Source organism: Setaria italica, chromosome II (genome assembly GCF_000263155.2).
Source record: "Setaria italica strain Yugu1 chromosome II, Setaria_italica_v2.0, whole genome shotgun sequence".
Taxonomy (NCBI): Eukaryota; Viridiplantae; Streptophyta; class Magnoliopsida; order Poales; family Poaceae; genus Setaria; species Setaria italica.
This window is the reverse complement of record NC_028451.1, coordinates 5,562,926-5,570,701: the sequence shown is the minus strand read 5'-3', so window position 1 is coordinate 5,570,701 and position 7,776 is coordinate 5,562,926. Positions and strand designations below refer to the sequence as shown.

The following is a 7,776-nucleotide window of genomic DNA, read 5'->3' as shown; positions in this document are numbered from 1 at the left end:
TAGAGGTACCCTTGCGTTTCCTTTTTCCTAGGTTCACTGTCATATCCTTCTGCGTAGGTTTCACTACCTCATCCACATTATCATCACTTGCCTCATCGGATAATATATCTCCAGGATAGGATGCAGAAGACCCAGTTACATGTGTCTTGCCAAACAAGATATGCAGGTCATCGAGAAACTTGGGTCCTTGTTTTCGAAACTTTATATGGTGGCATTTGATTCCTTTCTCACGATTGTTGCATCTCTACAATTAGAAAAAAAATTAGCAAGGCACACCATAAGAAAGAATGGGAAGAATATAATTATCAAGAAACATAGTTCTTACAGCAAGGTGTTCGTCCCACCATTCATCTGAGCAGTCAATAGTTTGTTTTGCCTCATCCCATCCAAGACCAGTTGCACAATTCTTGAACTCCATAAACGTGACATACTCCTTTTTCAGAAGATCTAACTTGTTCTTCAATTGTTTTTTTGTTCTCGTATCACCGAATTTTTCTGCAAACTTGGAAACAACGTTCTTCCAACCGGTAGTAGTGAAAATTCCCATCGGCCTATTCCCTGCTTCAATCTCTTCTTTGCAAGTATCAATCAAATGCCTTAAAAAAGTATCACCCCAATCCGCCTTATCACCCATTCTTGAACCAATCAAAGAAAACTCATAAGAACTAAGCTAAGTCATAACTATGAATCCAACTATCCAACTATTAAACAAATGGGAAATAAATAAGCATAGATGTCAAAGTACAAATGTTCATCCATTACATAGTTTTGAATTATCATTTTGCATTTAACCATACTGATAGTAGAAAAGTGCTTTATCTCATAAGCAGGCTATAGTGGATGTTGATAGGTAAGTCATACCAGTACAATTGATTGTTCATACCTCAAGAAATTCCTTTTCGCAGGTAGCTTCCTATTTGATTTTGTGTTGTAATTGTACCTGACAACATAAAACAATTGAATTAGTGTAAATAATTTACCCTAAACAAGTGTTATAAATTATAAAAAAAAATAGTTCATACATACCACTATATGCTCCTGGTCATTCACCAGGAGCAGGGGCAGGAGCCGGCGATGGGGGCCGCCGGCGATGGGGCGCCCTCCTGTTCAAGGGGGCGGCGGACGACCGGGGGGGGGCTGGGGCCGGCGGCGGCGGGCGGTCAAGGGGCGACGCGGGCCCGGCAGCTGGCGGCGGCCGTCAGGGGCTCCAGAGGAGGCGGCGGCGGTCGGGGGCGGCGATGGAGCTCGGCGGCCAGGGGAGGCGGCGGGCGTCGGGGGCCGACGCCGGGCGTCGGGAGGCGTCGATGGGGGCCCGGCAGCGGGTGTCGGGAGGCGGCCGTAAGGGGGCCGGCGGCGAGCCTCAGGGGGGGCGGCGGCGAGAGCCCGGCGGCAGGCGTTACGGGGCGGCGGCGACTGTCGGGGAGGTGGCGGCGGGCGTCAGATGGGGGCCGGTGACGGCGTTACGGTGACGGCGGCCCGGCGATGGGGGCCGGTGGCGGCGTCACGGGGCCGGCGGCGGGGCCTCAATGATGGGGGGGCGGCGCGAGGCCCGGCGGCCAGGGGCGGCGATGGTGCCCGGCCGGCGGCCAGGGGAGGCCGACGGCCGACCGGCGGCCAGGGGAGGAAGGCCGGCGGCCAGGGGAGGTGGACGGCCCACCGGCAGCCAGGGGAGGCGGACGGCCGGCCGGCGGCCAGGGGAGGAAGGCCGGCGGGCGACGGGTGGGGAGATGCGCTGTGCAGGTGAACGGAGAAGAGGAGAGGTCTGTGCGTGCGGGAGAGAAAAATTAGATGAAAGGGTACATCATAACCAGTGGCAGGTGGGTAATTTTTTACCCCAAAAGCACTTGAAAGCAGGGGGGAAGGTGCTTTTGATTTTGTACTAGAGCAAAAGTAGCTTTTGGGCAAAATCACGTAGAGCTTTTAGGCCCTTTGGTTGGCTTTTGGCTTTTGCAAAAGCAAAAGCAGGTTGGAAAGCCCAACCAAAGGGAGCCTTAGGACAAGTAGAACAATGTATGTACTTCCAAACACGATGAGGTGCACCTCTCATTTTGGAATAGTAGAACAGGCTAATACTACCAAATTCATCTAATTACTCAGGTGCAATAAAGCATGGTATAGAGGGACTCCATGAAATGAAGCGGGAGCAAACACCTAAAGATAAATCTTCAAACCGCTTGAACAAACTTGCATAAATGTAGTAACTTCACATCACTATCCAGCATTGACATAGGTTTCAACTTTCAACATTGGGATTGGAACTGTAGAGTCATCAGAAGTCTATACCCGCAAGTAAGCAAGTTGGTTTCAATGCACATAGTGTGCCCTCTTTTTCTTATTAAAATGTATTCATGCATTTTAATAAGAAAAAAATTGCAAGAGTAGAGCTGTCTAGAACCCTCTTTTTTAATTAAAATGTATTCATGCATAATTTGTGACTCACAAGTTGTAAACACAAATTTTCATAGGACCAACATGCATAATGATAAGGTTATGCAAAAGGATCCTGAAACTACAAATATGTGCACCTGTTGCGTGTCCACCGGTCCAGCTAGTACGCCTACCGTAGAATTTGGATTTTTTATTATCTTGTCCATGTCTCTCAAGAAATGATACTGCAAAATTAATGATACCAGATACCCTGTGCAACCTTGGAAACTCTTAATCAAGACCACAAGATGTTAATCCAATGGATAGTGTTAGCGGTGGGGTTATTTTGCAGTTAACCGCCCGCCAGCCAGCAATGCAAAATTGGTTTTTTGCGAATCCCCCCTACCCTCCGGACTCCCAAAGACGCCGCCGCCACCAAGCGATTCGCTGCGGACTCCCAGAGGCTCGTGGTCCCCCACGGCCTGTGGTCCTCCGCCACCCATGGCCCTCCGCCGGCTTGGTGTGGGTGCCACCGCCCCTTCACCGCCACCCGTGGCCCCTTCGCCCCTTCCCAGACGTCGCCATGGACAGCCAAGAGTAGAAAGAGCAGCAGCAGCCATGGACAGGGAATGACCCTATGCACGAGTAGCGGACGGACACCCTCTCTCCAGTCATCGCCGTTGATCCCACCATCGCCATTGATTCTGTCTCCATCGACACCAACGATGCCGGACTTACAGGAAGAAGTGTTGAGGCCGCCGCCATGGATCATTTGAAGCCTGTGGTTGGAATGATGTTTGATACGCTCAAAGATGTGTAGAAATTTTACAAATCGTATGCACATGAAGTTGGTTTCTCCGTTCGTGTTGGTCAGCACAAGAAACAAAATGAGGAAATATTAATCAAGCGGTATTATTATTCAAGGGAAGGGTACAGAAAGGAGAACATAAAAAATGTTATTGATGAATCTGGAAAAAAGAGAAATACACATAGTGTGATGGAAACTAGATGTGGTTGTGAGGCACATATTGTTCTTAAGCTTGGCAGTGACAAGAAGTATCGGATAGCTTCAATTGTTGAGGAGCACAGCCATGGTTTTGTGTCACCCGATAAGAGGCATTTGCTAAGATCCAACCGTAATGTTAGTGAGAGGGCAAAGAGTACATTGTTCAATTGTCATAAGGCTAGCATTGGCACCTCACAGGCATATAGACTTCTCCATGTCATTGAGGGTGGGTTTTAGAATGTTGGGTGCACGCTGAGGGATTTGCAAAACTATTACCATGACCTAAGACCAAAATCAAGGATGCAGATGCACAAATATTTGTGGCACAACTTGAGCAAAAGAAGGAAGTAAATTCCGCATTCTTTTATGACTTTATGGTGGATGAACAAGGATGACTTGTTCGTGTGTTTTGGGCAGATGCCTTATGCAGGAAAAAACTATAGTGTTTTTGGTGATGTGGTTTCGGTAGATTCAACATACACCACTAACCAGTATAACATGATTTTCGTGCCATTTACTGGAGTCAATCATCACTTGCAAAGTATTTTCCTAGGGGCAGCATTCTTGGCAAATGAAAAGATCGAGTCATATGTATGGTTGTTTAACACCTTTCTTAAGGCTATGGGTGGAGTAGCATCTCATCTAATCATAACAGATGAAGATGCGAGCACGAAGGCTGCTATTGCTTAGATTCTACCAGGTACAACACACAGACTTTGCATGTGGCATATCATGGAAAAGGTACCTATGAACAGTTCTGGGATAGACTACACACGTGTGTCTGAAAGGATCTTGTGATGCCTAGAGGGGGGTGAATAGGCTCACTTCAAATTTTTCCTGAAAAACTTCGCAGCATTATTAGATGTGTCGGAACTTCCAACGCTGTGCCGGAACTTCCGATGGGTCGGAACTTCTGGTACAGGGTCGGAACTTCGGACAATAGAGAGTGAGCTGAACGAAATTCAAAATGCAACCTGAATCTGCCAATTCTATTTGAATCAAAAGATTGTAAATGAAGTGTAGAGACTACTGTAGGTGATAGATATGCAAGGAACCACACAAATTAATAGATCGACTTAAATCAAGTTTCTAGGTCAATATGAAAATCGAAGAACACAACAAGCACAAGAGATAAGGATTTGTTTACCGAAGTTCACTTCCACAAAGGAAGCTACGTCTACGTTGAGGAGCTCATAAAGAGCCGGGTTCTCACTAACCCTTTACCTCCCTAAATCAACCACAAAGGAGGAAGGAACATTGATGGCATGAGGTTCGACGTTTTAGCAACATGGATATGGCAAGATTATCAGATGGTTTGCTAGAACCAGTAATTCATTTTGATTTGCATTGCCACGTCTCACTACCTGTGTATAGAAAACAGAAGACCTCACAATCTGAAGCCCTAATTTCTGTGCAAGATTATCCATGTCTGAAAGATGGGATCACCTTTTCGCCCCATGGCTCTTTAGAGGACATGCTGCCAGCAAATAGGAGTTATGAGATAGTGACGATAGTCCGCAAGTAGCAACATTTCTTGCACACAGACATTACCCTGGAACAGCTGGAAGAGATTATGCTGCCAAAGGCAATAGATTACTCATAACACCACCCGGTACTAAAGGGGCAATTTTAGTACTAGGTGGTGTTATGAACCGGTACTAAAGGCCCTCCACAGGTTACAGTATATCTACCTCCATCACATGCACTGCATGGGTGGGATGGCAAGGAAGGCTCGCACGTGGCTTGAGGTTGTGGGTTCGAATCCCACGGACCGCGCATGATGTGAGGCTTTGTTTTTGTGCAAAACAAGTTATTACCAACCGATCCCATGGTGGTTTGGAACCGAAAGCAGAATCTCCAGTAGTGTGCCCTTCCTCTCCTTGTTCGTCAATTTGGTTGCCAGTCCAGGTCCCAGTTTCAGAGGAGTAGGCGTGCACAGAAAGAAACTCCCCGCCGTGCTCCACCTGGAACTCTGCCGGATTGTAAGTTATCGGTGCAGGACTAGGAGAGCCGCAAGGAGGCACGGCTTCCCATTCCTTTGTGGTCGGGTTGCACACGATATATAGCCCCAGGGGATGTGCCAGAGTATTCCTGGTGGTGCCCAAAGTTTCCCCACTTTGTATTAATTGGTGAGGATAGAACAATTTTGGTGCAATATGCTTTGTAAGGTTGCGCCAGGCCTTGGACACGCACTTGAACCGGCAGACGGACTTGGCAGGGACGCGGGAGAGGATCTCCACCAGGGGGTCAACAAGGAGGTCGCCCACCGGCGCCCGCACGCCTCTTGGAGCAGTCCATGCCACCGAGAGCAATCTGCGAAGCGGGGGACCGAGATGGAGATGTGAGGGAGGGAATGCGCGAGCTCGAGAGAAAACCGCGACCACGAGGAAGCACGGATGGACGTATGGACACATCTGATATGCTACTTGAACTAATACTCACTGAGGAAGAGATATCCCTTGAAGGTAACATATGTCATGCTCCCATCACTAACATGCTTAGGAAAAGTGGGAGGAATTCTTGAACCATCATACATAGCTGATCAATATGTATTGTATGGGAACACACTCTAAATTTAAGGTTTAGAGGAAGAACCAATTTTCTTTAAGGAAATAAATCTTAATGAAAACTCTTGATCGAAGCAATGAGGAAACTATTAAACTCAATGAGGAAGAAGGTGTTTGGGAGCTTGTAACTTTACCAGACAGCTATAAATCTATAGGCTGGAAACTAAATGTACATCTTATTGGAATTAAGACTAAACTCTTTGCTAATGGATTCACACAAAGGGAAAGTCTACTTTGTGGAAATATTGAGGTTCACACAAAGGGAATGTTTACTTTGTGGGAACCTTGACCTACACACAAAGGGAAGGTATGTACTTTGTGTATTTTGGTTTAGCTATATTCAAAGTGCATGCAATTGTCACCTTCTATCTTCAAAAAAACATATTATGTGATAGCCTTTCAAATAAATAAATCAATACCATTGGCGTGAAGCTTATTTAAGATAAGAAATTAATATTCCCAACTGCAAACTTTGTTTTTATTTCTTTTTCTCCACAACTTTCCAGCTGTACCATATTTCCTCCACGAATGTTGATTAAGACAAAAACCAAGTGAAGCTTCCATTCGTTGGAGCTCAAGGTTTATAAGCTATAATATTAATAATATGCAATTGATTATTATTTCGATAGGAGAAAAGTTTTCACAAAGTAATATCGCTTCCTGCTGGAATTTTTTCCACTATATTTTAATGTGTCGATTGACATTCTTATTACTTTAAATGAGTTCACATTGACGGAACTTAAAGCTTCTTTATTTTCTATTATTTGGATAAGAAAGTTATATGAACTTGGTCTATAATGTAAATAGAGATGCCCGGGATCGACGGCGGCGGCGGCCGATTTCGAGGAAGCAAGATCGAGTGAGGATTTGGGGAATTTCTAACAGTGAAACCCTCCTCAGGACGGTGGAGACTGGAGAGTGACCGAGAGCCTGATTGGTTGGGAATGCCCTGCCAAAATTAGGGCATGTCAAAACATAGTCATGCCAAAATTTGATTGCCAAAATGTGGGCAAAAGTTTTAGGATGACACTTGTTTGAGTGATAAAATATGGCAGCCAAAATTTCAGGGCGCGGCTACCTGTCGCTAGAGGTGACAAATCTGCGACCATCACCTCAATAAGCACGCTCTGGAGTACAAATCACTCGCGATGGGCCGCGTGTCAGCCCACTAATTAGACAGCTTGAATGCGATTTGTTGCTTTCCTATACTATTTCAATGCGGTTGATTGTCGTTGAGCAGGTGCATGCATGCAGAAAGAGATAAAACTGCTGATGTCATCTCACATGCAAAACTGTTTGAAATTAAAAAAACTATAAATCTTAATTCGAGCATCAAAATTAAATTCCGATTACACCATTAGATTTCTGACAATAAAAACTTCAAAACAAGATCCCACTTGACTATATTTGGACGAACTTTGTTTATTCATATTTTTAATCAAGGTTGTATATTTTCTGTGAGATATATACACGTAGAACAAATTCTACAAACTCACGGAACAAAACAATAATACGCATCAAACAAAATATATGAACTCAAAGAAAAAACGTTATACCCTTAAAATAAATTATACAAACTCAAAAACAAATATAACTGGTGCATATTTGGAATGCAATAGAGGACGAAAATGATGACATCACCCTCACGTGCAAAGAAAGTTTGAATATAAAAAATCTATAGAACTCTACATCTAAATTAAATTCTGATTCCACCAAGATCTTCAAAACAAGACCCACTTTGTATATTTGATAAATATTTTTATTAACTTTTTAGGAAGTTGGAAAATTTTCTCAAATATATATAACTAAAACAAATTTTATGAACTCACCAAATCA

The 7,776-nt window shown here is 44.7% G+C and overlaps 1 long non-coding RNA gene across 1 annotated transcript; it reads right to left on the bottom strand.

The window, feature by feature from the left end:
* Nucleotides 1-543: 543 nt before the first annotated feature.
* On the bottom strand, nucleotides 544-1,066 carry LOC101766444. Its single transcript, XR_001163362.1, has 3 exons — nucleotides 1,027-1,066; nucleotides 884-940; nucleotides 544-635 (listed from the first exon to the last, which is right to left on the bottom strand). It is a non-coding gene; the product is annotated as an uncharacterized LOC101766444 (long non-coding RNA).
* Nucleotides 1,067-7,776: the final 6,710 nt, after the last annotated feature.